This window comes from Gadus morhua, chromosome 1 (genome assembly GCF_902167405.1).
Source record: "Gadus morhua chromosome 1, gadMor3.0, whole genome shotgun sequence".
Taxonomy (NCBI): domain Eukaryota; kingdom Metazoa; phylum Chordata; class Actinopteri; order Gadiformes; family Gadidae; genus Gadus; species Gadus morhua.
The window spans coordinates 19197954-19205870 of NC_044048.1; the positions used below are offsets into that span (position 1 = coordinate 19197954).

The window sequence follows — 7917 nt, forward strand, 5'->3', positions numbered from 1 at the left end:
GGGGGGGGGACATTCACGGATTGGAGGGGATCTCTACCTACCTCCCGACCCCGCCCCTCACGGGAGCATTCCAGCGGGGGGGGGGGTCTGGTCACCCATCATTACCCGGGACCACCTGCTGGCTAAGCAGGACCCTCATCACACTCTCTCCCAGAGGCTTAGCTCGCCGGCGAGGCTCCCTGTGGGCCTCCGGGCTGCCCACAAAGAGCCAGCGGCGTGTTTAACGGCGCAGAGCCGCTCATTACCGCCGCGGGATGGCAGAGCGGCGGCCGCGGCGCCCAGGCAGCACACGCCGGCAAACACTTAAACCGCCGCACCGACTGGAGGCTGGGACCTCTGATTGGAAGCAGAGCGCTCGTAGCAGTAATTAGAGTCAGCTGTGGTTTAAGCGCTTGGGCAGACCGTTAGTCATCTGGCCCCTCCCCTCGAACCAAGGTGGTTAAAAAAAGACCAGTGGAAAGGCAGTGGATGAAATGACCCTTTGTTGCCGATCCCCCGGCCGGCCCGGAGCGAACCACTGTACTTGAAGGAATGACTGCGCTCTCACTGTGTCCAGTGGAGACACAGGGGCACTGATACACTGAGGATGACACATATTATCTCCCAGAATGCACCGGTCACTTCCCTCCGTCCAGACGGGTCTGGTTTCGCCGGGCCCCGCCCCCCAAACCCCTTCTCACTAAGAGTAGTGGACAAAGCAGAGGTGACAGAACAGAGCAGCCTGCTTCTCCTCCTGCTCTTTGAGGGAAATGGGGGACCTCAGGCAGTGAAAAACAAAACCACCGCAGCCTTCCTCCCCGCCGCCCCCCCCCCCCCCCTACACAACGCCTTCTACAGAGAGGCAGGCCTCATTGTGACGGCGGCCACCAACAGGAGGAGTCGATTGTGACACATTATCCAACAGTTCAGAACACCGCAGCTCTGAATGCAGAACCATTTGGCTCCGATGGCGCTGCCTGCAAGACGGGACAAAGGGGCAGCAGATAAAGCGCCAAAGGGTTTTTTTTTTTTCTCTCCACCTTATCAGCCGAATGCAAGGTGCAACGCAATAATCCGCCACAAACAAAGCCCCCACATTCGCCGGTGAGGTGCCCTGGCCCCTGTCTGCCCCTCCTTCAGCGGGGGGGGGGGATCTGACGGCGGGGGGGTGGGGGGGGTTATCTGCTCGTCATTAGGACGAGCAGATAACCTGTGAGGCAGCAGGGGAGCTGCTGTGTAGTAAACACCGTGTGAGGGGGTTTAAAGAGCCGGCCAGCGTAAACGGCCCGGGTTTAAATTCAGCTAGTCAGCACCTGCTGTGGAGAAGGGAGGAAGGAGTGTGGTCGAGTCAGAGCAGCGCCCTCAACTTGGAGCATTATTTGAAAAGTCTTTGGACAGTAACAATGTTTTGTTTGTTTTGGACGAGTCTCTCCTGAAACAAAACCGTCTGGTGCACACTCCAGGATATCCCCCTTAAAACCACTCCTAATTATATGTTTTATATCTATATACGTATATATATATATATATGTTATGATAACTTATGACAAGTCTTTAAAACACCATCAACTTGAGTCTTCATATCGCGGCCCTAACAGTCAGGTTCCTAACCAGGTGTGGGCCCCTGTTCAAGTCTACCTGGTTACCAGCAGGGTGGGTAACCAGGCAGGGTGGGTAACCAGGTAGGGTGGGTAACCTAACCAGGTAGGGTGGGTAACCTAACCAGGTAGGGTGGGTAACCTAACCAGGTAGGGTGGGTAACCTAACCAGGTAGGGTGGGTAACCAGGTAGGGTGGGTAACCAGGTAGGGTGGGTAACCTTACCAGGTAGGGTGGGTAACCAGGTAGGGTGGGTAATCTAACCAGGCAGGGTGGGTAACCAGGTAGGGTGGGTAACCTAACCAGGTGGGGTGGGTAACCAGGTTGGGTAACCTACCTGGTTACCCAACCTGCTGGTTACCCCTAAAGTGACCTCGTCCAGCGCGCGGAGCCGGGCGTGTAACCGCGCCGGTAAGGGGACACCGGGAGTCTCCGTGGCCCCAGGCCTCCGTGGCACTCTGGGAGCACGCCGTGACAAACACAACATCCTCCTGGCCCTCCAGCGTCCACACAGCGCCTCCACAAAGCATTCCTCCGAGGCTCTCCTCCTTCTCTCTTTGTGTGGCAGCCACCCCTTCTTTCCTCTCTTCCTCCTCTGTCTTCCTCTCCTCTTCCTCCATCATCCGTCCTATCGCCCTCCTGCCCTCCCCTCCTCGGCCTCCACCAAGGGGTGTGCGTGTGTGTGTGCATGTGTGTGTGTGTGTGTCTTTACACGTCATACCCAACACTCAAGATAAAGGGTGGAAGACTCTCTTACTCAAAGTATGTGAGTATGAGAGAGAGAGAGAGAGAGAGAGAGAGAGAGAGAGAGAGAGAGAGAGAGAGAGAGAGAGAGAGAGAGAGAGAGAGAGAGAGAGAGAGAGAGAGAGAGAGAGAGAGAGAGAGAGAGAGAGAGAGAGAGAGAGAGAGAGAGAGAGAGAGAGAGAGAGAGAGAGAGAGGGCTAAAGAGAGAGAGAGGTACAGAGAGACAGACAGACAGAGAGAGGTACAGAGAGAGAGAGAGGTACAGAGAGAGAGGGAGTGAAGAGAGAGAGAGGGGTAAAGAGAGAGAGGTACAGAGAGAGAGGTCTCCCAGCCTCACACAAAGCCTTTCTTCTTCTCCTTCCTCTGTCGACAATGCGTCTCCCCACCTTGCACACTGCCAGGCATTCCTGAGTCCACCCCACCTATCACGGCCGTCAGAGCAGGGCGCAGAGACCGCCACCGGGACACGTCCCGTCTTGTCCCGCTGACATCCCAGAGTGCAGTCTGGTCCCAGCTCCCGTCCCAGCGGCGGGCGGCTGCGGGGCGGGGGGGGGGGGGGGGGGGGGGCGCTGTGTACGTGAGCGGGTGGGGGGGGGGGGGAGCATGGGACCACGCAGCACAAGTCTCTTCACTAATAAACACCACCCTAGGCGGAGGCAGCCACAGGTTCTGCATTCTCTCTCCGCGCGGGGCCGCGGCCTGCCAAAGGAACGCGGGCAGGACCCCCCCCCCACCCGCCCCCCACCCCCCGTCACTCCCCCAAACACGTTGGAGGGAACAAAAACAGCCTAAGCCCACATTCACACCGGCTCCATCTCAAGCTTAAACTCCCTACAAGCTGTAGGCCAGTGTTCATGGGTCAGTGCATAATTGCAAAAGCGTCCGGCTAATGCAGTCTTTATTAGCTAAGTACTGCAGCACGGACCCAGAGTACACATCGCGCTGGCCAGGAGGGTTTCCACATATTCCAGAAATGATTCTGCATTGTTACCGTGCGGCTAAATATATATATATGGTCTATATTTAATGGCCCGCGGTGGATATTGTTACTGATACGGCTTCATTGGGCTCCTCGGGTTTTCTATCACCAGGAAAGCAGTGGCGTTTCTGTCTCTGTGTTCTCATTCAACACAACCACTTGGTAGGCCTTATACATTTGAATAAACAGCATCGGCCTGTTCCTGCCATCCAGCCATGTGAATTAAACCCCCCAGCATCCTTTAGGAGGCAGAAAGGACAGTTTCTAGTCCCCGGTGCCAACAATCCACCCTCTCCAGGACAGGAATTTAAAGAAAAAAGGAAGAACTCAAAAGGTTTGTGAAGAAAGGGTCTGCAGCACAGTGTTTGGACAGCGGCGGCAGAGACAAACAGCTTTATGTGTGTCTGCCAAAGTCTCCTAAACACTACAAACAAGCCCGCCTCATCTAGGAGGTGCATGAGCAAACTAAGGTTTGCGCGCCGGTTCGGGCGCCTGCAGGCGAACCAGTCACGGGTTTGAAACCCCCAAAAACACGATTGTCCGTTTGGGGTTGAGCCCCCCATAACAGGGCTGTTCTGTGTCGGGTTGCAACCCCAAAACTGGGCGGGGGGGTTCCACCGTTGTCATAAACGTTCCTTCCCAGGTGTTTCACTTCCCTCTGAAGGCGTGGACACTCTTGATGGCTCAGCACACCGCTGCTGAACAATCAACCCTCCCCTTCACTAACGTGACTAAATAAATAGACCCAATAAATCAAATGTCCCCTCCGGACGGCCACAGCAGTACTCCAACAAGGTGCTGAGCCACAGAGGCGTTCCACCTGCCGTGGCCGGGGGCCCAATCCTCTTTATATATCTGTGTTACCGGCGCCGTATAGCAGATGTTTCTATCCAGAGCGCCTGAGAGTGAACACAGATACATTCAGGAGCCAAGGGGCGTCTTACTCAACAATGCCGGCAGGTAGACAGGCAGTGAGCACTGCAAAACCCCGGCAGGAATTGCGTGCGGATACCATCACATCATCATGACGTCTCATTGAGCTTGATTAGTGACACTTTAGCACGGCTCTCCTTATGCCTAATCACCAATAAGTTCTGATTCAGAAGAAACACTCGAGGGGTAGGAGAAAGGAAAATGCACTGCGGCTGAGATGGATGACTCTTCTAGATTTCTATCTGCTGAAACTATTTTGAGGATGATGGGCGCTCAGGCACAGACAAGTCTGATCGCCCAGCGTCCAAACTATCGCTCCAGCACGACAGCCCGCCTCGCTGTGCGGCTGGGACGACACAATCACAGCCCCACACACAAACGCAACGCTAACAGGAAATGAATAATCTTGCACATTGCCCCCTGTTAACCGCCCAGCGAACCGTCACAGGCCGTCTGGAGCGCGCTGTCTGACATAGAAGCACCTAGTGCAAAGGTCACGGGCTTCTCTCTTTCGGTTTCAACCACCGTCCACTGGTGTACACCCCCACCCCCCCGGGGCCTCACCTGGGTGGAGGAAGGCCAGCGAGGCTCACCTGGAAATGACTCAGGTGTCTGAGGTTCACGGAATGCTGGGAAACCCTGCGCTCCGTGGGCCGCCCGCCCGCCCCGGGCTACGTTATTTCGCCATGCGCTGATGAAAGAGATTCCTGCCACTTAGCCTAATGCGCCTTCGCCTAGAGTCCCTGGGAGCGCGGTGCACGGACACGTACGGGACGGCCCCGGAACCCACCTGGGAGCTAGCGTGAGCAGCACGCGCGGGCGCTGTTGTTCTGGCACTGTTTGCTTTTCCTGCCACGGATGGGCGACACTTATCTTTTCCAGTAACTGTCTCGGAATGGACTTGTGGGATTAGGGATTAGTGTCAAGGCTAGAGCTATTCACCCAAACCCCCGCCCTGGTTGAAAGTACAGTAGAAAGTACAGAAAGAACACCACACACACACACACACACACACACACACACACACACAGCTCAGACCCCAAAAGACCCAACCCCTTAAATAGGTTTGTTTTGCCCCACATGTCTGCAAACAGAAATCACTGGTGGCCCAATTCCATGACCCTCCCCTTGTGTTTTTTGGGTTGCGTGTAAATAGTTAATGGACTGCATTTATTTAGCACTTTTCTAACCAGTGGCCAGTGCCACTCATAGTGCTTGACAATACTGCCTAACATTCACCCTTTCAAACACACACTCACACACCGACGGCGGTGTCGACCACGCAAGGCGACAGCCAGCTCGTCGGGAGCAGTCAGGGTGAGGCGTCGAACACCTCGGCGCTCAGCTGGGAGGAGCCGGGGCTCGAACCAGCGACCCTCCGGTGACGAGCCGACCCGCTCTACCTCCTGAGCCAAAATGCAGCCCGTGTGTGTGTGCGTGTGTGTTTGGGGGGGTTCCTCCAGACTGGGAGACCCAGGGGACCCCCCCCCCGCCGGGCCCTGAGGTGCGCCTACCTTCCACGCAGTGCTCCACGTCCTCCAGGTTCCTCAGGGTAATCCTCATCAGGCTGGAGTTCAGCAGCAGCTCGTTGCGGTGCACCGGCCAGGGCAGCAACCCCGCCAGGTTCAGGAAGAAGATGCGCGTGTCGCCCGTGGCGACCTGGTTGTCGCAGATGCCGGGGTCCCCGAAGCCGCCGATCATCACCTTGTTGCCGCCGTCCAGCAGGATGTCGCCGTTGACGACGGTCTTCCCTTTGAGGTAGCGCCACACCCTCACCTGCGACCCAGGGAGACGAGGCGGTCAGATCGGGTGTCCTCCCTTCCCAGGGCTGACATACTTGCTTTGTGTTCGACGGAGTGGTACTCGGATAATGCTTTAAGACATGTGTCTATGGATACTACTGGATAATACTATTGTTGTCTACTTCTGCTTCGACATGTTTTTGTGACGTTTTATTTTCCTTGAAATGTCAACCGCCTGGAATCAGGAGGCCTCATTCCACTGAATTTCCATGCATGAAAATGAAGCTTTGCTGTTGCAAATACGGCGGTCTGTCTGTGTAAACTACGGACACTGCCTCAGTGACTGAGGAGCCTCTGAAACAAAGGTTTATAACAGCAATATAATGCTTATTTGTGTTGACAAAAAAACAGTATAGTTCTACCACAACTTAAACAATGCCATAGTTGCGGTCTGAGCATGAATAAACATCTAAACATCAAGGAACACGTCCAGGCGAGAGGAAACGAGAACAGCGGAAATCCTAATAGAGCAAATAATATGGTAAGAACAGATCACGGCTTGGTCTTATCTGCCTGAGTTCTAAAGCCGGGCTGCTCGTCTCTACAGCCGGCCTGACACCACGCAAGGTGCCTGGATGGATTGGTGGATGGATAGAGTCTGTTGCCATAACATGCTTGTGATGATTACATACTCTGGCAGCCAGCCCTTGTAGCTTTATAATTGGTGACTACAGGAGGAAAGAAAAGTCCCCGCATCCGCTCTATGGATGAAACGGGTGCTTTGAAGAACCACTGCCGACCGGGTACAAATGCATGCGTTCCTGGGAACAAGTTGGAGACAAGTTGCCGGCGCGTTATCTCCGAATGACGGGAAGAATGTGAGATGGTCTCCCGTGATCCCATCGAGTATTTCCCAGAAAAACATATTATTTAATCAATCATTAATCGGATAAAACACACACACACACACAACAACAAGTGGCGTTTATCTTAAATTAAAATACATAGGGGGTTTTGCAGATTCCGATGCATCAGAGTTCACCCAGTTCCATTGCCCGGGTCTGGGGACCTACCTTGCAGGAGTATGTGTTGTGCACCGGGTCCATGTTCATGATCTCCTCCACGGTGCCGGTCAGCACGATCTTAGCCTCCTCTTCTCTCTTTTCCAGATCTTGTTCTGGGCAACTTCCATCGCACCTCTGACAGAAAAGCGCCAGTAGAAGCGTGGCCGTCCACCACCACCCCCGCCACACGCACAAGTGTCCCCGCTGCCCTGCTTCCATCTCGGCGTGAGAGGCGCAGAGTTACCGAACGGAAAAAGTTGGTGGAATGAAAACGCTCCGCCCGGGACCTCGGGAGAACAAACACCGTAGATATACCCTCCGAAACTTCCCGACAAACTAACTCTAATCTCTCTCCTCTTTCAGCCAAACTCGCTGCATCTGCTGCTGCTGCTGCCGGCGGCTGGGAGACAAGGAAGGGGAAGGGATCCCTCTCTCTCTTTCTCTCTCTCAAGGAATGCGCTGCGCGACTCTCTCTCTCTGCGTCTCCCCCCTCCTCACCCGCGCGGCTCTCACAATGACGCCGTCTCGATTTGCATGCAATCTGAATTGCTGATCCGACAAGGCGAAGGGGACCTTCGGGTTTGGGATGCGTGCCGAGAGTAGTGTCACACGCCCCCAGTCGGAGAGACGGTGCCTCTGCTGTTGGTCTGCGGGGAAAAGTGCTTTGTCGCTTGGAAAGAGAGAGCGGATGGTAATTGCAGTGCTTTGTTTTCTGGATGCGGCGTGCGTTGGCATTTTTGGTTGGTTGGGTTGAGCGCTGCAGTGTGCAAAGTTTCGCTGTCCTTTTAATTAAAATGAGGTTGGTTGTCAATTTAACAACAGTAATTCAAAAAAGTGATTTTAAAACAGACAACATACCATTTTTAATTGACAGTTCA

The 7917-nt window shown here is 54.6% G+C and overlaps 1 pseudogene; it reads right to left on the reverse strand.

Annotated features, from left to right (window-relative positions):
* Window positions 1–5574: 5574 nt before the first annotated feature.
* LOC115540448 (agrin pseudogene) lies at window positions 5575–7639 on the reverse strand (annotated as a pseudogene).
* Between the last annotated feature and the right edge of the window lie 278 nt (window positions 7640–7917).